The following is a 27,144-nucleotide window of genomic DNA, read 5'->3' as shown; positions in this document are numbered from 1 at the left end:
GATAAAACTGTCTATTAAAATAATGATTTGACAAAAATTTTCTATAGAAATAAAATTTTGACAAAATTTTCTATAGAAATAAAATTTTGACAAAATTTTCTATAAAAATATACTTTTGACAAAATTTTCCATAGAAATATAATTTTGACAAAATTTTTTATAGAAAAACCAATATTTAAAAAATCTCCATAGCAAATTGACATCATTTTCTATAAAAATTACATTTTGACAAAATTTTCTATAGAAATAAAATTTTGGTAAAATTTTCTATAGAAATTAAATTTTGATAAAATTTTCTATAGAAATAAAATTTTGACAAAATTTTCAATAGGAATAAAATTTTGAGAAAATTTTAAATAGGAACGAAATTTGATAATTTTTCTATCGAAAAAAAATTTTGACAAAATTTTCTATCGGAAAAAATTTTGACAAAATTTTCTATCGAAATAAAATTTTGACAAAATTTTCTATCGAAAAAAAAAATTGACAAAATTTTCTATCGAAAAAATTTTAATAAAACCATCTATAGAAATAAATTTTTGACAAAATTTTCCATAGAAAAAAAATTTTGACAAAATTTTCTATACAAATAACATTTTGATAAAATTTTCTATAGAAATAAAATGTTGACAAAATTTTCTATAGAAATAAAATTGTGATAAAATTTTGACAACATTTTATATAGAAAAACAATTTGACAAAATATTCTATAGAAATAAAATTTTCCAAAAATAATCTACAAAAATTCTATAGAAATATACTTTTGGCAAAATTTTCTATAAAAATAAAATTTTGACAAAATTTCTACAGAAATAAATATTTGACAAAATTTTCTATATAAATAATATTTTGATAAAACTTTCTATGAAAATAATTGTTTGACAAATTTTGCTATAAAAATGAAATGTTGACAAATTTTTCTAAAGGAACAACATTTTCTATCGAAATAAAATTTTGAAAATGTTCTATAGAAATAAATTTTTAGCAAAATTTTCCATAGAAATTAAATTTTGACAAAATTTGATATACAAATAACATTTTGATAAAATTTTCTATAGAAATAAAATGTTGACAAAATTTTCTATAGAAATAAAAATCAAACAACAACTTATATAGAAAAACAATTTGACAAAATTGTCAATAGAAATAAAATTTTCCAAAAATAATCTACAAAGATTCTATAGAAATATACTTTTGGCAAAATTTTCTATAAAAATAAAATTTTGACAAAATTTCCTATAGAAAAAAAATGTTGATAAAATTTTATATAGAAAAAAACTTTTGGCAAAATTGCCTATAGAAATAAAATTTTGACAAAATTTTCTATAGAAAGAAAATTTTGGCTAAATTTTCTATAGAAATAAAATTTTGACAACATTTTCTATAGAAATAAAAATTAAACAAAATTTTTTATAGAGAAACAATTTGACAAAATCTTTTATAGAAATAAAATTTTCCAAAAATAATCTACCAAAATTCTCCAAAGATTGATAGATTTTTTTTTGCTCGACAACTGTGCTCACGACCCAAATCATAAATCTTTCAAATTTTTATTCACCTATTACTCTGAAGGATTTAACCACATGGTGATATAGTACACTCAAAAAAATGTTTACTTGGATCCAAAGATTTTGACCTTCCTTTAAGGATTTTGATATTGATTCCGAGCCAAAGATGCGGCTTCTTTAAAATAAAGACATTTTTTAGGGACCTCCCTGGCTTTAAATCTAGGATCGATAAAATTAAAATTGGATACAGATCTCATTCATCGAATTTTTATTCTCTGTTTGCGGTATATTAATAAAGGTATTCATGTACAAACAAATTCCAGTTTCAAAATCCAAATTATGCCAAGTACTTCAAAGTAAAAACTGTTTTCTTAATGCAAAAAAAAATATTTTAAACCAAAGATTTGAAGCAGTTTTATTTTAAATTTAAAAACTCAATATGTCAGTTGCCTTACTTCAAAGATCTACAACTTCAACAGAGGGACGCAAAATTTCAAGATTTGTGTCCTAAATTGAATGAAAAAAATTTTTGAAACAAGGATTATAAACTTTCTTTTAATTAAAATGTCATTATTTTAAAGAATTTAGTCCTTATCATTGCGTAAATTTCGAGTCCTAAAATTTAAGTTGCATAATCTTCCATATTAGGTCAATATTTTTTTCAGTGTATTTACGACAAATTTTTCCTTCGTTAAATCCCCCTATAATGTCGATTAATGTAAACAAGGCATGTCTAAGTTTAGCAATCACCGGTAAATAAAAATATTCCTTTCCTATATGCCCAATATTCCAATATACCTCCACCATATTGGGCATATAGGAGTTTTTTTATGCTCCAGCATTTTTTTAAATCCCTACCAACAAACATGGATACATGGAAGCACTGCAAAATGAACCCCCACAAATACGCTAAGGGAAGTATGTAGTCATTAAAAACAAATTCATTTGCATGAAAATCTCTTCAATTAAATTTCAAACGACATTGGGAAGAGATGTTCATATGTGTTCCTTATTTTAGAGGGGAATTTGTGTAAGTTTGGAATATGCAAAAACAAGTTGTGAGATTTTAAAGAGAGTCAGTGGGAAAATCTGTAATTTTTCAACCAGGTCAGAATCAGATATGGGCTAATATAAGAAAAAAAAAAATTATAAGCAGCAAGTCACTTTTGACCATAAATGTTGAGAAAAACTTTTGCAAAAAAGAGCTTTCAAACAAGTAGTTTAGTTTCTATAGAAAATTTTGTCAAAATTGTATTCCAATAGAAAATTATGTCAAAAATTTGTCAAAATTTTATTTCTATAGAAAATCTTATCAACATTTTATTTTTATAGAAAATTATGTCAAAATTTTATTTCTATAGAAAATGTTGTCCACATTTTATTTCTATAGAAAATTTGGTCAAAATTTAATTTCTGTAGATAATTTTGTCAACATTTTAGTTCTATAGAAAATTTTGTCAAAATTTTAGTTCTATAGAAAATTTTGTCTACATTTTATTTGTATATTTTCTATATACAAATAAAATGTTGTTGTCAAAATTTTAATTCTATAGATTTTTTTAAGATTTTATTTCTATAGAAAATGTTGTCAAAATTTTATTTCTTCAGAAAATTTTGACAACATTTTATTTCTATAGAAAGTTAGGCAAAATTGTAATTCTATAGAAAATTTTGTCAAAATTGTATATTTATAGAAAATGTTGACAAAATTTTATTTCTGTAGAAACTTTTGTAAAAATTTTATTTTTATAGAAAATTTTGTCAAAATTTTATTTCTATAGAAAATTTTGTCAAAATTTTATTTCTCTAGAAAATTTTGTCAAAATTTTATTTCTCTAGAAAATTTTGTCAAAATTTTATTTCTATAGAAAAATTTGTCAAAATTGTATTTCTATAGAAAATTTTGTCAAAATAGTGGAATATTTTGGAAAATCAACCGAAACATATACAATTCTAACAATCTACCAAGCAGTGCAAAATCTACAATTTTTGGTAGAATTCTACCAACTGTGGCAACCGTGCCCCCAACTTGTGTTCCGGAATTAGTGCAAACTTGGATCATCTCCAATGATTTTTACGTAGACTTGTTATAGGACTAAAATTAAATTAAATTAATATATTTTGTTTCAATTTAAGTTTATTATTTCAATAATTTCATGAAGTAAATTTAATTTAATACAATTTAATTTAATTTTAATTTAATGTCATTGAAATTAATCTTCTCTTTTGATGTAAAACATCTCATATATGCCTTACAAAAAGCATAGACTGGATTAAAACACTAACACATAAGGATATATAGAGGCAATAGTAAAATAAAAAAAAAAAACCTCACACATATACAAATACAAACGCATTCATTCATTTTGCAACCAAAAGAGCTCTGATTGATGTCACACAAGGCTGATGTTTATGAGAGAACAGTTGGCTTAAATATCACAGCGTAAAACGTTCTATGCATGGCTTGGACTATATGCGTATATGTCTACACACACATACATACAAACAAATTTGTATAATACCCATGTAAATACATTCAAGTGTGTCATAGTCTTTTACCAGCAGCAGCACGAGCCTGTGTATTTAAAGGAAATTTATGTAGAACTGTTGTAATACCAACTTGACATCTATGCATTATCCTTAGCTAGCAATAGCAAAAAACAACAACAACAACAACCAGAAATGATTCAAACGGATGTAGTTGTAAGAGCTTTCACCAAATATCCATGTGTGGGATGTGTGTGTGTGTGTGTTCGGGCGTATTTAAAAAGAGACTGTGGTCCCTTATGGGTAGGAGAGTTTGTTTAATGATGAACATTTTCGTTTCACAGTTTTTTTGTTGCTTTCTTTATTTTGGAAAAAGAGAAAACATGTGTTAGAATGTGTGCGGTTATTTGCATGAACATGTGTGTGTGTGGGGGTGTATAAACAGCATGTTGAAATCTTTAGAAAACATGGTTTCGGGTATTTGAAGTTCAAAATCATTAGTTGTTCATATACATGAATATATGGTATGTGTGGGTAGGATGCAAAAGAAGTGTTTTTGTGTGAAGGTTTGTGTTGTTTTGTTGTGGTCTCATAATAGTTGGAGTTTTTTTTTGTTTTTTAATTTGTATATTAGAAAGGCGAGAAAGAAAGATTAATGAGAACTTCTGGGGCTTGAAATATAAATAAATGTTCTACTATCAGGCACATCTAGATGTAAGCTATACTGGACCAAAACATATGTACCATTGACAATGGGTCTGATACCAAAAATCATCTTAAGAAGCAATAGCTCACAATCGGATTAAGTTTCAGGATTGATTCTTAGATTGAAGATTTGTCGGTTATAAATTTATATCAGACAATTGATTTAATAAAGATCTCTCTATTATTATTAGAATGTAAATAATCAAAAATTTGGAATCTTGTGTTTTAGCACATTTTAAGAGAATCACACACACAAAAAAAATCTAACAAAATTTTAAGAAAATTTTACCAAAAAAAAAACTACCGAATAATAAACCTTATTTTGAAGTGTTTTATAAATTTTTTTACTTATTATGAAAAATTGTTCCTTAGGATTTATTATTTTATTTTAATATTGACTTTATAGAAAATTCAATCTGCATTTTATTTTGTTTTAGTTTTATTCCCTTAGAAAATTTTCGTTTTTATAGAAAATTTTGCCATATTTTATTTCTATAGAATATTTTGTCAAAAATTTATTTCTATAGAAAATTTAGTCAAAAGTTTATTTATATAGAAAATTTCTTTAAAATTTTATTAATATAGAAAAATTTGTCAAAATTTTATTTCTATAGAATATTTTGTTCAAAATTGTATTTCTATAGAAAATGTTGTAAATTTTTTTTTGATAGAAAATGTTGTCCAATATTTTGTGTTTCGATTGAAAATTTTGTCAAAATTGTATTTCTATAGAAAATTTGTTTTTTTATTTCTATAGAAAATTTTATTTCTATAGAAAATTTGTTTTATTATTTCTATAGAAAATTTTATTTCTATAGAAAATTTTGTCAAAATTTTTTTCTATAGAAAATTTCGTCAAAAATTTATTTCTATAGAAACTTTTTGTGTTTATTATGAAAAAAAAAAATGTTTATTAGTTTTCTTAATTTATTTTAATATTGACTTTATAGAAATTTAGTCAAAATTTTATATTGTGTAAAATTTATTTTTATACAAAATTTTATTTCAATAGAAAATTTTGTCAACATTTTAATTCTATAGAAAATTTTGTTCAAACTTTTATTCCTACTGAAAATTTTGCCACAATATTATTTCTTTAGAAAATTTTGTCGTAATTTTATTTATATAGAAAATTTTGTCAAATTTTTTTTTTCTATAAAAAATTTTGTCAAAATTTTTTTCTATAGAAAATTTTGTCAAAATTTAATTTCTAGTAAATTTTGTCAAAATTTTGTTTGTATAGAAAATTTTCACAAAATTTTATTTCTATAGAAAATTTTGTCAAAAAATTATTTCTATAGAAAATTTTGTCAAAAAATTTTCTTATATAGAAAATTTTGTTTAAAATTTTATTTCTATAGAAAATTTTGTCAAAATTTTTTTCTATAGAAAATTTTGTCAAAATTTAATTTCTATAAAAAATTTTGTCAAAATTTTATTTCTATAGATGATTTTGTCAAAATTTAGTTTCTATAGAAATTTTGTTTTTCATTTCATTTCTATTAAAAATTGTGTCAAAATTTTATTTCTATAGAACATTTTGTCAAAATCTTATTTCTATAGAAAATTGTGTCCACTTTTTTTTTAGAAAATTTTGTTGAAAATTTTATTTCTATAGAAAATTTAGCCAAAAAATTATTTCTATAGAAAATTTTGTCAAAATTTAATTTCTATGGAAAATTTTGTCAAAATTTTATTTCTATGGAAAATTTTATTTCTGTATTTTTTTTATTTCTCTAGAAATTTTTGTCAAAATTTTATTTCTATAGAAAATGTTGTCAAAATTTTATTTCTATAGAAAATGTTGTCAAAATTTTATTTCTATAGAAAATTTTGTGAAAATCTTATTTCTATACAAAATTTTTCCAAAATTTTTTTTCTCTAGAAAATTTTACCAAAATTTTATTTATAAAGTAAATTTTGGTGAAAATTTTATTTCTATAAAAAATTTTGCCAAAAAATTATTTCTATAGAAAATTTTGTCAAAATTTAATTTCTATAGAAAATTTTGTCAAAATTTAATTTCTATAGAAAATTTTGTCAAAATTTTATTTCTATAGATGATTTTGTCAAAATTTTAATTCTATAGAAATTTTGTTTAAAATATTAATTCTATAGAAATTTTGTTTAAAATTTTATTTCTATAGAAAATTTTGTTCAAAATTTTATTTCTGTAGAAATTTTGTTCAAAAGTTTTAATTTTTTATATATTTATAGAAAGTTTTGTTCAAAATGCTATTTTTATAGGAAATTTTGTTTCTATAGGAAATTTTGTTAAAATTTTATTTTTATGGAAATTTTTGTCCAAAATTTTATGTTTTTAGAAATCTTTGTTAAACATTTTATTTCTATAAAAAATTTTGTTAAAAATGTTATTTTTATGGAAAATTTTGTTCAAAATTATTATTATAGAACATTTTGTCAAAATTATATTTCTATAGAATTTTTGTTTAAAATTTTATTTCTATTGAACATTTTTTCAAAATTTTATTTCTATAGAAAAATTTGTTCAAAATTTTATTTCTATAGAAAATTTTATTCAAATTTTTTTTATAGAAAAATTTGTTCAAAATTGTATTTCTATAGAAAATGTTGAAATTTTTTTTTTGATAGAAAATTTTGTCCAATTTGTGTTTCGATTGAAAATTTTGTCAAAATTGTATTTCTATAGAAAATTTCGTAAAAATTCCTTTCTTTAGAAAATTTTGTCAAAATTTTATTTCTATAGAAAATTTTGTCAAAATTTTATTTCTATAGAAACTTTTTGTGTTTATTATGAAAACACAAAATGTTTATTACGTTTTATTAATTTATTTTAAAATTGACTTTATAGAAATTTAATCAAAATTTTATTTTGTGTAAATTTTATTTCTATACAAAATTTTGTTCAAAATTTTATTTCAATAGAAACTCTTGTTAACATTTTTTTCTATAGAAAATTTTGTTCAAACTTTTAGTCCTATTGAAAATTTTGCCACAATTTTATTTCTTTACTAAATTTTGTCATAATTTTATTTATATAGACAATTTTGTCAAAATCTTATTTCTATAGAATATCTTGTAAAATTTTTTTCTATAGAAAATTTTGTTGAAAAATTTTATTTCTATAGAAAATTTTATCAAAATTTACTTTCGATAGAAAATTTTGTCAAAATTTTATTTCTATAGGTGATTTTGCTTTAACCTAACCTAACCTATAGAAAATTTTGTCAAAATTTTATTTCTATAGATGATTTTGCCAAAATTTAATTTCTATAGAAATTTTGTTTAAAAATTCATTTCTATTGAAAATTTTGTCAAAATTTTATTTCTATAGAAAATTTTGTTAAAAATTTTATTTCTATAGAAAAATTTGTCAAAAATTTATTTCTATAGAAAATTTTGTCAAAATTTAATTTCTATAGAAAATTTTATCAAAATTTTATTTCTATAGAAAATCTCGCCAAAATGTAATTTCTATAGAAAATTTTGTCAAAATTTATTTCTATAGAAAATTTTGTTCAAATTTTTATCTCTATAGGAAATGTCAAAATTTTATTTTTATAGAAAATTTCGTCAAAATGTAATTTCTATAGAAAATTTTGTCAAAATTTATTTCTATAGAAAATTTTGTTCAAAATTTTATTTCTGTTGTCAAAATTTTATTTTTATAGAAAATTTTGTCAAAATTTAATTTCTATAGCAAAATTTTGTAATTTTTTCGCTTTTTGTCCAATTTTTTTTGACTACAAATTTTGTCAAAATTTTATTTCTATAGAACGTTTTATCAAAATTTTATTTTTATAGAAAATTTTGTTAAAAATTTTATTTCTATAGAAAAGTTTGTTCGAAATTGTATTTCTTTAGAAAATGTTGTTCAAAATTTTATTTCTATAAAATATTTCGTTAAAAATTTAATTTCTGTGGAAAATGTTGAAGAAGAATATATTGCAAAATCTACAGTATATGCCCATGATTTTTGAACATTATTTAAAATCCACCCATTTTCCCACTATCCTACAACAAAGTTCATTTAGCTACTGTTTTTAGTGTTGTTGGTCTTGTCATTTAGTTGATGATGTTTATCCTTCGCTATAGGTTTTCTGGTATTTTAGCCATGCTTGTGTTAGCCATGCTTTATTTATGCTAAAGACTTTAGCCCAGCTAAGGCTTACTAATCCGTAAACATTAATTTTTCTTTACTCGCAAAAAACCAAACAACAACAAGAACAACTTCATCCTTCTCCAGCTGCCTGTCACCATCAAAAACAACATCAGAAGCAGCAGTAGTAGTACATGAACATCCTACACCGCTGCCGCCTTCCTCATCAACGGCAACGAGGGAGTTGTGTCAGAAAAATTTGTTCATCCAAATAAATGGCAAAAACGACACAACAACTGAGCCGAAAAAAGCACAACGAAACAAATCTCAACGGAAGTTGGTATTTAAAAAGTCTCAAAAACATCACACCCCTTAGAAAAGTAAAGGCTTATGGAAGAAACAGCTACACATCACCGGCAAGTGGAAGGGCTATAGGAAAATGAATGCCAATTTTCCTAAGATTTCCATGTAGGCTGACTGATACACACTCTGGTTGCTTGTTAGTATAACCTTTTTCAGTAGGGCAAGCAAACAAACAAACAGACAGACAGACATACTAAAACCTCGAAATTTTCAAAATGATGAATTACCCAAAAGCTTGGGATAATGTAGGATGTTGGGATTTAATAATGGTGGGTTTTAAGTTTTCGCTGCATGTATGTTTTCCTCAAATTTGATACAAGTCATGTTTGCAGTTATTACGAATGTATTAGAAAGTATTTATAGATTTATTATTACTTTTTTAGGAAAAATTTATAAAATAAATTATATTGAAAACATTAAATGAATATAAATATTAATATTTATATTATTTAAAATTAAATAAAATAAAATTAAAATAAATTATATTAAATCAAATATACTAATAAAACTTTAAATAAAATTAAATCAAAATTTAGAATAATATAAAAAATATATTAACATTAAACTGCTAAGTTTAAATTATAACTATATTGTGTTAATTTTATAACTTGTATATTTAAATTACAAGTTATAAAGTAATTAACAATTGAAATTATGTTTGATTAAATTGTATCTATTAATAAAGTTAAATTTAAATGAAATCTAAATTTATTATGAAATAAAATTTATCTTTAATTTTATTAGATTAATACTAAATATAATTTAGTTAAATTAAAAACAAAAAGTTTTGAATAAACGTAATGAATTAAAATTTAAAAACTATTATATTCTTATATATTCGATTTAAATTACACGTTTTAAATTAATTAGCTATTGGAATTAACTTTAATATAAATATTAATTTAATACTAGCCTACCAGGCATTCGAAAATGGTGTATATTGACGAAGGAATAATACCCCTAGGCAATATGGCATTACACTATTTTCAGTCCAACATTTTTAGATGAAAATATAAATAACCTAAAATTGGGGTAAATCGGCAATATGATTTTTTAATGAAATAATATTTCATGAGAACTAAAAATACGAAATTTAAATCTTTGATTTATATACTGCTAACAAATACACATTTACAGGTCAATTTTTCAACTGTAAAAATAAAAGATACGTTACTGAAATATATGGCAATTTTTTATATAAAACGATCTGATATGTTTACAACAAATTTATTATGACTTTTATAATTCGAATATTATGGATGGTCTGCGTATTTTATTTATTTTATTTTCAAAGTAATATATTCAGAAACCGACTCCATTGCCAGTTTATAATATACTTTTTCAAAAAGGGGACAATTCCAACAATTTTGCTTGCTTTCTATTGCAATCACCCACCAAAAGTGACTTTACCAGCGGAAAAAATAAAACCCTCTTGAGACAACCATGTATCCATGGCATCCCTATTTCACTACTCGCAGAAAAAGGACAACGAAAATTTTTATAGCCGATTTAACTTTAATTTTAGTATATGAAAATTTAATTTTAGTTCAATTTTGCCAAATGTGGAAACTTTTTTCTCGTTTTAAAAATGAAGAAAAACTGTTTTATTCATACGAAGTACTGAATTTTACTATATATGAATAAATAGTTCATATTTTCCTAAAACGGCTGAAGTTTGCTTAAATAAAAAAATCATAAATTTCTCAAATAAGTAAATTTTTCTTATATTGTGTCTGTCTTGAACTTCATTTAGGGCTATAGAAATTTTAAAATTTTTTAATTCAATTTATTTCTTCCAAAATATGAAATTTTATTAACCAACTGAAAACAAAAATATTATTTTTAATAAAATTACTTTAATTTGATAATAATTATTAATTTATTTTTATCATGTTGCAATTACTAAATTATTTAAGTTAAAATTATGTAATATAAATCTAAGTTTTCTTTCATGGTGGATTCACGTTTTCTGGGTGTAGCTACATATTTACATACATTAATAAAGATCGATTTATTTATCTAAATTTTATTATTTCTCTAAAAAGAGATATGTTTAAATTCACAAAATTAATATTTGGAGCGGCTTTATTAAAAATAAAAATATAAAAATAACAAAAAATCACTTATCCCAGCCGAAAGTACTCGAGGAGAGGAGAAAATAAATTTCTGGATTTTGCTTGATTGTTTGCCGTTCGTCTTTTATGAGCCTGTAATTTTTGTAATTTTGTCGCCAAATTCGATTTTGAGTGCTTTTATGCAATGTTCGTTTGGCCATATCTCGAAAAGTGCTGTGAATTCGTTTTTGATGTATTTAACAAAGTTGTTACTCGGCCAAAAAAATGCTGAATATATTAAGTCGGAAAATTTTCATCTTCATGCTCAAAACCTCAAAAATGTCGAAAAAATTGCCAGTTTTATCACCAATTTGTTCCGTTTTTGGACTATAGTTCTTGAATTATTAAATTTTTTACGAAACAGTCGAGGGAGGAAATGTAGCCTGTAAAATTATGAACAACTTTTTACTACATGCCAAATTCATACGACCACTCCTTGATACGGATAAGAGATTTTTTTTTGTTTGGATTTTTTTTTTGTGTTGCATTGTGTTATTTTAACACCTAAAACCTGCAATCACTCTCCCATCCACCCAATCCATAACATTTATGAAGAACAAACATATTATTGCTATTGCTTTAAGCCTCTCTCTTGCTCACAATCAAAGCTCTCCCAATGACTATCTAACTGTTCTTAATGCCAGCATAATAAAAGCCAAACAAACACGCACAACCTCTATCCAAAATAACACAACACAACAGTCACAATAATTTGTATATTTTTAGTATAACGCACATGTCTCCACTAAAAACTTTATAAAAATATAAAAATAAATTAAATACAAAAGTTTCCTCTCATTACACACCAATCTTACATACCATATAACCCTTTTGAAAGTACCCCATATCCCTATATGACATTTCAGTATCTACATATTAAGAGACGTTAATAAAAATGAATTTATTTTTCTAAATTTTCTTAAAATAAATATGTTCAATTTCGCAAAATTAATATTTTTGAATGGGTTTCTCAAAAACATTCGTCTATCTGATAATTTCAACACTCAAAAAATCCAAACTCCCAATACACTTGCCCACCCACCCCACCTATAATCAGGGCTGTCAATAAAATTTCAAGAAAAATCGTCACTTTTTTCCGAAGAAATCGTCATAACCGTCACATCCTTGTTAAAAATCGTCAAAAAATCTGCCATGTAAATAATATTAACACTAAACTATTTTTTTTTTGTTTAAAAACCAGAGCATTTATTTCATATAAGAACAGAAAATTAACACACCTAACTATGCATTTCAACAACAAAAGCATAATAAATTTAAATTTGTCTAAAAATAACATTAAAAAACACATTTTTATGCAATGCTATGGTATGCAATTCTAAAAATAATATAAAAAATAATTTTTCAATAAATAGTTACGAATTCAGTATGTGTTGCCCGAATGTTCTATAGAAATAAAAATGTGTAAAAATTGTCTACGTATATAAAGTTTTGGGAAAGTTTTCTATAGAAATCAAATGTTGATAACATTTTCTAAAAAAATAAAATTTTGACAAAATTTTCTATAGAAATAAAATTCTGACAAAATTTTCTTTAGAAATAAAATTTTGATAAAAATTTTAAAATTTTAGAAAAAAAATTTTGGCAACATTTTCTATAGAAATAAAAGTTTTACAAACTTTAAAAATTTTAGAAATAAAATTTTAGCAATGTTGACTAAGTTTTCTATAGCAATAACATTTTGGCAAAATTTCCTACGAAATTTAAAAATTTTTGAAATAAAATGTTGGCAAGATTTTCTATGGAAATAAAATGTTGACTAAGTTTTCTAAAGAAATAAAATTTTGACTCAATTTTGTAATGAAATAACATTTTGACAAAATTTTCTATAGAAATAAAATTCTGACAAAATAAAATGTTGACTAAGTTTTCTATAGCAATAACATTTTGGCAAAATTTTCTATAGAAATAAAATTTTGCCTTCTGTTTTCCTTTTGTAAATTCAAGCTCGAGGTCAAAGTTTTATATTCTGTTTTATTTTTTGATAATTCCATATTTCGATCTCCTTCGGAAATCATCGACGGGAATCTATATTGTATTAAAATCAAATATGTAATAATGACAATATACAATATAGATTCCCGTCGATGATTTCCGAAGGGGATCGAAATATCGAATTATAAAAAAATAAAACAGAAAATAAAACTTTGACCTCGAGCTTGAATTTACAAAAAGAAAACAGAAGGTAACAAAAAGGTCAAAAAACAAAAACAACAAACTTAGATGAAATAAAATTTTGACGAAATTTTCTATAAAAACAAAATTTGAACAACTTTTTCTGTTAAAATAAAATTGTAACAAAATTTTCTATAAATTCAACAAAAAAATTTCTTTCGAATAAAACAATATTTTTGTATATACTAACCACAAAAATTTGATCAACAACTTCAAAATATTTTTTTTTTTAATTTTCTTCAAATTTTGGTGGATTATTTTTGGCACGAGCGGCAACCGTGATACTAATACTGTAGATGTAAAATGAGGTATAGCTCCTATACGTATGAAATATCTAGCAAAAACTTGCAATTTCTCTATCTGACAACTGTCAAATGCATTCTCTCTTTTGCTGGCTCTAAACGTGTAAATGAACTGCTTCTAGTCAAAATTTTTGCTAATCGCAATTTTTGGGTCAAAAATCGTTTTGAGTAAAAAATTGTCAAAATGCCGATAAATCGGCAAAATGTGCAGCCCTACCTATAATATATACAGAGAACAATCCTATTACTGCTATTGCTTTAAGCAACTATCTTGCTCACAATCATTGCTCTCCCAAAGCCTATCCAACTGTTTTCTCCAAGTCAGCATAACAATAGCCTACACAAAATGTGGCTAATACACACACACACACATCATCGTCTAAGCGAGAGTAATTAATGTTCTATGCTTTTAAAGCTCTGTTTTTTTGTTTTCAACATTAGGTCCTAACACATTGCGTTCTAAGGTCGTAATAAAATATCTGTTTTTGAGGGTGAGAAGTGGGTGACACCGTATACACAATGAAAAGTATAATTCCTTTAACTCATGACACAAAATAAACATTCATCTCCTCCTTTTTATGAAATATTAAACTTGAAAATTGCCAGTAAGGAATTTCACACAAACTTTGGTGTCATACGAAAGGAAAGGGAAATGCCATGGCTCGAAACGGAAATACTTATATAAACACATAATTTTAATGATGAAATATGCAGGAAAGTAAATATTCTGATACACGACTTACTCGTAGGTGAAAATACCATAGGGACGGTCTTGGTTTGTTAAAATGAAAATAAATATGGGGAAATATGTTGAATACACGGTGAGGGGTACTCAAAAGAAATTCGAAAAAAACTAATAAACTGGTGGACGTAACTTTTCAGCCCTTTCTTTGTTTGACTTAGGTAAGTACTCTAGTTATAATGACAGGCCGTTGTATCAAATCTTAGTTTAATATACTGGAAATCGGGGTTATTTTAAAGTAAATATAAACTGTTTTGTTTTAATCCTATTTGGGATCTTCGAAATCATCCTTGAATAAAAACCAGTTCTCTATTTTTGAATACATAAAAATAAACAAATATTTTGCTAAAAAATGGAGAAGGATGGACTGACACCCGGCGATAAATTAACGGAGGAGGTATTTATGAATTAATCAGTGTAATAAAAGCAGGATGTAGGGTCAATATTTTTGGTATAAGTTTTGTTATACAAATTGAAACGGTTCTCATAAATCCATACTCTGATAAATATGCGTCATAAATGGATCATTACATTTGATTTTCCGATCTTTGTTATCGAGCTAGGAAAAAACCTTAAATTGGACCAATTTCTTTCTAATTTATTAAAATAGTCTTTATTAAATTTTATTTGGTGTTTCGACGACCCCACTTAATATACATTTGCATATGTGTGTATTTTCCCTTTTATATTTAAATATACATTTCATACAATGTTTGGAAGCAAAAATGAATGAATGCTGTAACAGCAATAATGAATATTAATCGTCAGGAATATTTTGCACAAATTTATTATGCTTTTCACAAAATGTTATGTTTAAATTTTCTGAAAGGCCAGAACAGCAGACAGTCAAATGTCTATAATAGCAATGATCAACTATTGTTTAAACTAAAATTCCTTTGAGTATAGCCTAGATGTCTGGGGAAAATTTTTGCTTATGCTTGTGTAAATTTACAAGTCATTCAAAATTTCTACACTTGAATAATTTATGGAAATGTTTCACCCTTTTAGGATGATTGCTACATTGGCTTCAAGGAAGTGTTTGAAAAATATTTAAACTTAATTATTATTATTGTTACTATTGTTTCTTAAAACTTAAATAATTAAATATTGATACTAATGAATATTTCTCTTTCATGTTAGGTAAGTTGAACCAGTTCTATTGAAATATTGCTTAAGATTGGTGAGTTAATTTAGAAAATTGATTTAAAGTAAATATTTGCGATATATTTGCAATATATAGAATATTGGTCTCTTTAAAGTTTTTACACAATTTATTTATTTTGTTTCTTATTCGATCTTTTTCTGTTTTAATAAAAACGCTTTATTTTGTCAAGCTTGAGATCTATTTTTACACAATTAAAGTTCCTACCATGAATATTTCTACTTAAGTCCAACATCTAAAAAATCAAAGAATTTGGAATTCTTGATTTTGCATCGGGAGATGTATAAACGGTTGCCACCATTGGTAGAATTCTACCAAAAATGGTAGATTTTTTACTGTTTGGTAGATTTTGCAAAATATTCCTCTCCAACTAAAAGGAACTTCATAAATTTTCTATAGAAATAAAATTTTGACAAAATTTTATATAGAAATAAAATTTTTGGCAAAATTTTCTATAGAAATAAAATTTTGATAAAATTTTCTATAGAAATAAAATTTTGACAAAATTTTCTATAGAAATAAAATTTTGACAAAACTTGCTATAGAAATAAATTTTTGAAAAAATTTTCTATAGAAATAAAATTTTGACAAAATTTTCTTTAGAAAAAAAAAATTGACAAAATTTTCCATACAAATAAAATTTTGACAAAAACTCTATAGAAATAAAATAACATTCTTGGAAATATTTTCTATAGAAATAAAATTTTGACAAAATTTTCTATAGAAATAAAATTTTGACAAAATTTTCTATAGAAATAAAATTTTGACAAAATTTTCTATAGGAATTAAATTTTGACAAAATTTTCTATAGAAATAAAATTTTGACAAAATTTTCTATTGAAATAAAATTTTGACAAAATTTCTATAGAAATAAAATTTTGACAAAATTTTCTATAGAAATAAAATTTTGACAAAAGTTGCTATAGAATTAAAATTTTGAAAAAATTTCTATAGAAATAAATTTTTCACAAAATTTTCTATAGAAATGAAATTTTGACAAAATTTTCTATAGAAATGAAATTTTGACAAAATTTTCTATAGAAATAAAATTTTGTCAAAATTTTCTATAAAAATAAAATTTTGACAAAATTTTCTATCAAAATAAAATTTGACGAAATTTTCCATAGAAATAAAATTTTGACAAAATTTTCTATAGAAATAAAATTTTGACAAAATTTTCTATACAAATAAAATTTTGTCAAAATTTTCTATACAAATAAAATTTTGTCAAAACTTTCTATGGAAATAAAATTTTGAAAAAATTTTGTATATAAATAATATTTTTTGCAAAATTTTCCATATGAATAAATTGTCAAAATTTTATTTCTATAAAAAATTCGAAAAAAAACTAGACATGTTGTAATCGTACTGCAGAACAGCCAATTCTAAGTGGTACACAATCACAAAAACCAACCGCCGAAGAGAGACCATTCTTTACCACGGCTATCCAAGCTCTCCGACATCGGCTCAAACAACTGTATTTTTGAGCACTCAAAACATCAATTTGATGGTTTATCCGCCGTATAGTCCCGACTTCTATTTATTCAACTTTTTTCAGCATCTGAAAAAGCGATTGATGCGTTCAGATACGTCAATCAGAGTGGCAAAAGTGCTTCGACAACTTATTCAAACGAAAAGCGATTATCGACACTTAACCCTCTAATGTCCCATTTTGTTGGGAGCTGAACAAAATTTCCAAGGTTTATGATACAAAAGCAAGAAAATGAATAAAGAAAAAATTATACGGTAAAATCCAGTATATGCTGCAAAGTCTCTTGTAGAGTTTTAACTAAGTTTTGTTTTTATTTTAGCCGGTTTTATTTTATATACGTTTGTTTTACTAAAAGCTTCCCGTTTAAACGAAGCCCGCCTAAAGGCGGGATTTGGCATTAAAGGGTTATTATATGGTTTTGTTCTCAATTCCCTAAATATAAAAGACAACCGGCTGTCCGTCTGTCTGTCTGTTTGTGAACACATTTATCTAGTTCGCAGTTTTAGTCCAATCGACTCCAAATTTGACACAAATATGTGTTTTGAGTCATAATAGAATCATACTGATTTTGAAAGAAATCTGTTCAGATTTAGACATATCTACTATATACTCTGAATAAAATAAAATTTTGCGCAGGGTGTAGAATTAACATTTTAGCTTCGTATGCCAAAATTGGTAAAAATATTCCTTCCATTTATATCTTTCGCCCGATATGCACTTAATTGTCCCCAGAGGCCAGAGTGTTGTCTCGTTTATTTGCTTCAAATTGTGCACAAAGAGGAAAATTAGTAGTATTGTCAAGTGTTCGAAATTTGATTGAAATCAGTTCAGATTTAGATACAGCTACCACATATACTATCTTTTGTCCGATTTATACGCATATGACCACAGAGACCAGAGTTTTACTGCAATCAATGTTGCCAATATTGAGGATTTTCCCTAAATTGGGGATATGTTTTTATTGATGGGAACGACATTTTTGAGTTGGGGACTTTTCCTAAATTTAGGAATTTTTGTGGGTTTTTTTTTGTTTTTTAATTGGTTCAGTATTATTAATCAGGGTTAAATTCTTTTTAATTCTAAATTACAAAAAAAGAAACACAGCGAATCATCAAACTTTAAAAAAGAAAAATTTGCTCTTAATTCCATGGCATAAAATAGTTTAGAAATGGAGCATTTGGTCTAGAAACGGCCACAAGGTTTTATTTTGGGGCCCAAGCGCTAATTTATAATTTTACTCAGCTTGGCTAAAGACGTTTTTCCACAATTGCAAACTCAGTTCGTGAGGACTCAGACCTAAATGTGCATCACTTATTTGGACAATATATCCTATAAATATAGAAATGACGAGGATGCTTCAGCTTCATATTGATTTGTCATTCAATTTTATTACTTAAGAAAAATCTCTTTTTTTTCAATTTTAACATTTCTATTGATTTTCTTTAATTTTTGCATAATGTCAAAAATCTAATATGTAACATATATAGAAATAAGTCGGGGTTTCCTTCCTGACGCAATAAACGCACAAACCGATTTTCACGGTTTTGCATTCGTTGGAAAGGTCTCGGGCTCCGTGAGGTTTATAGCAAAGAAACTTCAAGAAAAGTTTCAACGGAAAAGCGGGAAAATCTTTTTTTACATACAGCGCACATTACAAAAATTTGAATTCATCGCAGTTGCTTTTGTTATAAAATAATTTTATTTTTTCAAATGAAAAATGTTCGGAGAACATAGAGGGTAGTCATGTGGTGAAAATAGGGTACCTCATTATTGATATCTGGTGCCCGACTTTTTCAAAATTGGTCCAAAGTTCTCCGATTTGGTTGAAATTTCCCAGGAAGGTTAGGGATGTTGTCTAGACAAAAACCCGCTACTTTATTTTTCGATATTTGGTCGCGAAGGTGAACCAACCCTTTATACGAATTTTGTTTAATTTACATTAAAAAATAAAAATTCTCTGATTTACTTGAGATTTACAGAGAACACGCCGTGAGGTTATGAATTTATTATGGGGTACCCGATTTTTTAATATTTGGACGATAAGGGGGACCTTCCCCTTGCCACACTTTTTGAAAATTTGAACAAAATTATCCTAAGCAAAGAAAAGCTACTTTATTTTTCGATATTTAGTCGACGAGGGGCCTCCCTTTTGTCCCTCTTTTTTTAAAGTACAGTGGAAAAACTAAAATTTTTCGACTTACTGAAATTTTATGGAGAGCTTGGGGGAAAGAATGAAATTTATATGAGGTATATGATTTTTTAGTATTTGTTAGAGGAAAAATAAAATTGCACAGGGAGACCTCCTTTCTCCTCAAGTACATACCGTGAAACAATTACACTTTTCCAATTCACTTGAAATTTACAGAGGATGTGGGGTAGGTTATATTGTTCTAATGGACATCTGATTTTGTGATATTCGGATGCGAATTGCCCTGCTGTTTAAAAATTTGGCTTATAATTTGCTTGAGATTTTCTGGGACGTCTACACAATATATGCTATATCATTTTTCGATATTGAGACGGGAAGGGATAAAACTAAAAAAACAAGAATTCTCAAGTTTACTTGAAATTTACAAAGGCCGTAGGGAGAAGGTTAGGAAACCAATATGGTGTATTTGATTTTTGGGTATTTGGACGGGAACCTTCTTCTTGCCCTACACGATGAAACTTGAAGGAAAGTTTACAGATTTTCTTGGAAAGTGTGACGTCCCTTGACAAAAAATAGAGCAACATCTAACCTTTCCGATTTACTTGAAGTTGGGAGACAGGATTTTTCGATGTCTGGTTGCGGAGGGGGAATAGTGAAGTTGGGTAGTTTGCGAAATGGATATAGGGTACGTGAATTTACGATATCTGGTCGTGGAGGAGCGAAGGAGGGGGCATCTCTTTTGCCCGATTTTTTGAAAATAAAAAGTAGAGGATTGTCGATAAATGGGAACTCGTTACATAATTTTATGACTTTTCCACTGGCTTCTGCCAGACTTTTTTAAGTAAAAAGTATAATGTTAAGTATATGTTTGGGGGAAGACATGTTCTCCGTGTCCAACACTTTAACAAACGGTCAATTTTCCATTACTTTTATTTTTCATACCCGACGTTTGTTAAGCCGGTCCGTTTTACATCTGCATGACGGCCCTATTTCTGTATAACATATAAACGAAAAAGCATGTAGTCCGATTTTTGTGAAATGTACGGGACACGTGTGTTGAAACCATGCAGTGATTAATCAGTACTTCATGTTTTGTGCCAGACTTCCCCTGACCCTACTCTTTAAGAGTTCAAATCATTTCGAATTTGTTTTCAGATCGAAGGATACGGTAGACCACGTTAACGAAAATATGTTTCGGGAGGCGCATCGAAGCGGGCCGGGTTACGATAGTGTATTATATTTATTTTGTGAGTAGTTTAAATTTTTGGGGAAATAGGCGTTCTAATTTAGGAACAAGAGCCAGAAAATTATTGGCAACACTGATTCCGATTTATGTGAAAGTTTGAACAGTTAGTAGAGTTAACATTGAAGGATTTGAGATGATACGGAATTGTCGTGTTATCGAAAATATTATGCAAATTACGTGTCCTAAAATTTAGGTTTCATAAATTTGAAAATTAAATATTTTTTTAATATTATTATAATGGACTGTAAGTCTATATATAACCACAATAATGCGTTGTTCTTTATATGTATATATATATAATTCCTCTTTATATTATTAATTATAAGCTCTATGCGTTTTGCGTCATATGTAGTTGTTTGTTTGCTACTTATAAGCTTTTATTGTTCTCAATAAATCGCACTGTTTGTAGAATATCTTAGTGATAAGGGTTTCTCAATGATAGTTTCTATTTAACAAATCATGCTAGTTGGTGTGGTTTGTATTTCGCCACAAGTGAAAATGAAACTGCACATTGTATCTGCAATTCGTAACCTCTATATGTTGGAGCATAATAGCAAAATAGCATATGTTTATGACAATAATAATCCTTTAATGCAACATAGCAAAGTAGGGTTTTGTATTGTGAATTCACAAAATGCATGGTGGCATCATAAAACTACACGTAAATACATAAAGGATGTTTACAATTTTAACTTACAAATAAGAAAAAAAACTAGCAATTCTATTGTGCGATGACGATGATTATGTTGCAGTTTAGTTTTTCATTGTTTCCACTACACAACCCCCCTCTCTCTACCTACCTCAAATACCACATTTGTAAAAAGGATTCAATGCTGCCAAATGCTACTTAAACTTTGTGAAATCCTTATGTTACAGAATAAGAGGAGAACGTTCATACAACGAAAGGAATAAAGCTTGTGAAAATGATACCAAAAACAACAAGTATATACGGCCGTAAGTTCGGCCAGGCCGAATCTTATGTACCCTCCATCATGGATTGCATAGAAACTTCTACTAAAGATTGTCATCCACAATCGAATTACTTGGGTTGCGGTAACACTTGCCGATGGCAAGGTATCTTAAAACTTCTTAACACCGTGTTCTCAATTGTAAGTTAGTCCATACGGGGTATATATTAAACAAAAAAGGCAGATTAAATACGTAAATAATTCAGTTTGACAAAATTTTCTATAGAAATAAAATTTTGACAAAACTTTCTATAGAAGTAAAATTTGACAAAATTTTCTACAGAAATAAAAACTTGACAAAATTTTGTATAGTAATAAAATTTTGACAAAACTTTCTATAGAAATAAAATTTTGACAAAAAATTTTATAGTAATAAAATTTTGACAAAATTTTCTGTAGCAATAAAATGTTGACAAAATTTTCTATAGTAATAAAATTTTGACAAAATTTTCTATAGAAATAAACTTTTGACAAAATTTTCTATAGAAATACAATTTTGGTAGATTATTGATTTTGGTGGTCGGCTATATATAACTATAGGCGGATATGGACCAATTTTGGCATGGTTGTTAGCGGCCATATACTAGCGCAATGTACCAAATTTCACCACGTACTAAATTTTACCACGTGTCAAATTTCACCAAGTACGTAGGAGCAAAATTCATCCGGATCGGATGAATTTTGCTCTTCCAAGAGCTCCGGAGTTCAAATCTGGGGATCGGTTTATACGGGGGCTATATATAATTATGGACCGATATGGACCAATTTTTGCATGGTTGTTAGAGATCATATACTAACACCACCTACCAAATTTCAACCGGATCGGGTGAATTTTGCTCTTCCAAGGGTCTCCGGAGGTCAAATCTGGGGATCGGTTTATATGGGGGCTACATATAATTATGGACCGATATGGACAAATTCCTGCATGATTATCAGAGACCATATACTAACACCACGTACCAAATTTCAACCGAATCGGATGAATTTTACTCACCCATGAGGCTCCAGAGGTCAAATCTGGGGATCGATTTATATGGGGGCTATATATAACTATGGACCGATATGGACCAATTCTTGCATGGTTGTTAGAGACCATATGCTAACACCACGTACCAAAATTCAACCGGATCGGATGCATTTTGCTCCTCTAAGAGGCTCCGGAGGTCAAATCTGGGGATCGGTTTATATGGGAGCTATATATAATTATGGGCCGATGTGGACCAATTTCTGCATGGTCATTAGAGAACATATACCAAAACCACCATCCTATGGTGGAGGGTATAAAAATTACTAAACCATTTATGTGGCGTAAAGTAGTGCCCGTATGAATTGTAAATAACAAGGGTTGCCTTCTATATTTCGAGATTAGAGAACAAAAATAAATATTTAACGTCGAAAATCGGTTAATTGTTTTTAAAATTATTCCCCATTACACTGAAAAAGATCATGCCCGATTCCAAAAAAAATTTGTCTTTACACTAATGATTTTGGTATTGATACTGAGCAAAGTTTAGTGTCCTAAAATAGAGTATCTTCAAGGAAGATTTTTAATCAAAGTCTAAAAGATCGTAGTATTTATTTCAAGAAATTACCCCTACATGCACTATGTCTCTAAAAAATAATTATCTACATTCTCCTCTCTATTCTAATCGCTGAAACTTCTTTCACATACTACATTGTACCACATGTAAAAGATAGCAAAATGACATATATCCCTAAAAACGATTTCCATTTCTCCAAAAGAAAAAATAACCACGAGCTTTGCCAGACAACTATCTGTAATTACTACCTTTCATTCAAAATTTAAACAAATTGCTCCATTCATGGAACAAAAACAAAACTGCAAAAGGCAATAAAAATTGAATGACTCTTTACTACCGCAAAAATTAAAGCGTCATGAAAGCTAAGCCACAAACAAGCCTACTTAGCCATATCCATAGTCATGGCTTAAGCATTATGAGAGCTATGCCTTTGCCTTAGCCAAGGCAATGAAAATGTCACATAAACTTAACTTTGGAAAATATATTATCTCTTTATGGCTTTTGACGTTTATCTTAATGTTGTATAGAAAGAATCCTGCTATAGACGAAGCAGACAAACACTGACAGAAAAAAAACTTATGGTTGTAAGAACAAATATTTAATGTCCTTAAAATACGCAGCTCTCTGATGCAAAGATTTTGTGCCACATATGTATGCATGTAAATACAACGAAATAAAAGATTTTGTATTTTTTTTTTTAATTTTTTCAAAAGCAAAAATGCAGAAAATACCATCAAATTTTGATCGAATTAGCTATTTTCTATAGAAATAAAATTTTTACAAAATTTGCTATAGAAATAAAATTTTGAAAAAATTTTCTATCAAAATAAAATTTTGACAAAATATTTTATAGAAATAAAATTGTGACAAAATTTTCTATCGAAATAAAATTTTAACTAAATTTTCTATAGATATAAAATTTTGACAAAAATTTGTATAGAAATAGAATTTTGACAGAATTTTTTATAAAATTCAAATTTTGCGAAAATTTTCTATAGAAATAAAATGTTTACAAAATTTACTATAGAAATAAAATTTTGGCTGCATTTGCTATAGAAAAAAAAATTGATAAAATTTTCTATAGAAATAACATTTTGACAAAATTTTCTATAGAAATAAAATTTTGACAAAAATTTCTATAGAAATAAAATTTTGAGAAATTTTTCTGTAGAAATAAAATTTTTACAAAATTTGCTATAGAAATAAAATTTTGAGAAAATTTTCTATCAAAATAAAATTTTGACAAAATATTTTATAGAAATAAAATTGTGGCAAAATTTTCTATCGAAATAAAATTTTAACTAAATTTTCTATAGAAATAAAATTTGGACAAAAATTTGTATAGAAATAGAATTTTGACAGAATTTTTTATAAAATTCAAATTTTGCGAAAATTTTCTATAGAAATAAAATGTTGACAAAATTTACTATAGAAATAAAATTTTGGCAGCATTTGCTATAGAAAAATAAAATTGATAAAATTTTCTATAGAAATAACATTTTGACAAAATTTTCTATAGAAATACAATTTTGACAAAAATTTCTATAGAAATAAAATTTTGAGAAATTTTTCTGTAGAAATAAAATTTTTACAAAATTTGCTATAGAAATAAAATTTTGAGAAAACTTTCTATCAAAATAAAATTTTGACAAAATTTTTTATAGAAATAAAATTGTGACAAAATTTTCTATCGAAATAAAATTTTAACTAAATTTTCTATAGAAATAAAATTTGGACAAAAATTTGTATAGAAATAGAATTTTGACAGAATTTTTTATAAAATTCAAATTTTGCGAAAATTTTCTATAGAAATAAAATCTTGACAAAATTTACTATAGAAATAAAATTTTGGCAGCATTTGCTATAGAAAAATAAAATTGATAAAATTTTCTATAGAAATAACATTTTGACAAAATTTTCTATAGAAATAAAATTTTGACAAAAATTTCTATAGAAAAAAAATTTTGAGAAATTTTTTTCTAGAAATAAACTTTTGAGAAAATTTTCTATAGAAATAAAATGTTGAAAAATTTGCTATAGAAATAAAATTTTGACAGTATTTGCTATAGAAATAAAATATTGATAAAATTTTCTATAGAAATAAAATTTTGACAAAATTTTCTATAGAAATAAAATTTCCTTTCACTTAATATCAAATTATGCCACCAAAAACCTTGTTTTTTTTTGTCAGTGCAATTATTCACTTCAAATACCAATGACTGCTCTTTGTATTTCCCTCATTATAGGTACGCATGCGCATGGTCATTGCATTGAAATGAAGTAAAGCAAATGCCTTCGATTATTATCTCATGAGGACACAAAAAAAAGAAGCAAAACCCATTCAACCAAGACCTAATCCATGCAAATCATAAACAAATCATATGACGCCCAAACACCAAATTTCCATGCGTTTAACTGCCATGCTAATTCATTTCCTTGGTAATTTTCTCTTACCCCCCACCAGCCAACACCACCATCACAACCTTCACTAATGTCTGTCTCATTTTACACTTGAAATTAATACGGATTGTGGAAGATGCCTATGGCTAAATTGCCAGACATTTTGTTGTTGTGTTTGTATGTGAGTGTGTCTGTGCGTGCGTCTGTTTGCCTGTGGCCGTAAATAACCATCAAAAGGCAATGGGAAAATCTTTTCACCAATTAGTTTTCTATTGAATATGTGGGGAAAAATATGCTGCTTAAATATTGTGTTGGTTGATTGTGACAAAAAAAAAAACGAAGAATATGAACTATAATTGTGTGGCGCTCCCCTTCCTGTGTCAATTGAATGGGAATTTTTACAAATTATGGAGTTTAGAGAAATGGTGTTGCGTGATATGAGAATCATTGTGAAAATTTCACTAAGATCCAAAGATGTTGGATTTTTTGCAGTTATTTTTGAATATATTGGCAAATGAAACAGACGGACGAACATATAAACCAGACGTACAAAATTTTCTATAGAAATAAAATTTTCACAAAATATCGGAAGGCACGAAATAAAATTTTGACAAAATTTTCTATAGAAATAAAATTTTCACAAAATATCGGAAAGCACGAAATAAAATTTTGACAAAATTTTCTATAGAAATAAAATTTTGACAAAATTTTCTATGGAAATAAAATTTTGAGAAATTTTTCTATAGAAATAAACTTTTGAGAAACTTTTCTACAGAAATAAAATTTTGACAAAATTTTCTATAGATATATAATTTTGACAAAATGTTCTGTAGAAATAAAATTTGGACAAAATTTTCTATAGAAATTAGTATTTGACAAATGTTTTTGTAGAAATAAAGATTTGACAAAATTTTATATAAAAATAAAATTTTGACAAAATTATCTATAAAATAGAATCGTACAAATAAAATTGTGACACAATTTTCTATAAAAATAATGATTTGACAAAATTTTATTAAGAAAAAATAAAATTTTGACAAAATTTTAAATAAAAATAAAATTTTCTATAAAAAAAAATCCATATAAATAAAATTTTTAAAAATTTTCTATAAAAAAAAATTTGAAAAATTTTTCTATAAAAATAAAATTTTAACGAAATTTTTATAGAAATAAAAATTTGACAAAATAAGAGTTTATGTTTGGTACTTTATTCGTAAAAGTTGCTCCAAATTTTGGTAGAGTGGCAATCGTGTATGAGAGAGAAAACAGTACTCTAAATTATATGGGTATGTTTCGATATTCGGAATCGCAAAAATCGCAAAATTTTCATTTTCTTAACCCTAAAACATAAATAAAACAGTAAGGAAAGTCTAAAGTCGGACGGGGCCGACTATATTATACCCTGCACCACTTTGTAGATCTAAATTTTCGATACCATATCACATCCGTCAAATGTGTTGGGGGCTATATATAAAGGTTTGTCCCAAATACATACATTTAAATATCACTCGATCTGGAAGAATTTGATAGACTTCTACAAAATCTATAGACTCAAAATTTAAGTCGGCTAATGCACTAGGGTGGAACACAATGTTAGTAAAAAATAAATATGGGAAACATTTAAATCTGAAGCACTTTTAAGGAAACTTTGCAAAAGTTTATTTATGATTTATCGCTCGATATATATGTAT

The 27,144-nt window shown here is 26.1% G+C and overlaps 1 protein-coding gene across 1 annotated transcript in view; it reads left to right on the top strand.

Moving 5' to 3' along the window:
• The window catches only part of NetB (Netrin-B), a 517,230-nt gene that overhangs the window by 375,334 nt on the left and 114,752 nt on the right, over window positions 1–27,144 (top strand).

Source organism: Haematobia irritans, chromosome 3 (genome assembly GCF_050003625.1).
Source record: "Haematobia irritans isolate KBUSLIRL chromosome 3, ASM5000362v1, whole genome shotgun sequence".
Classification (NCBI taxonomy): domain Eukaryota; kingdom Metazoa; phylum Arthropoda; class Insecta; order Diptera; family Muscidae; genus Haematobia; species Haematobia irritans.
This window is presented reverse-complemented; position numbering and strand designations above follow the sequence as displayed.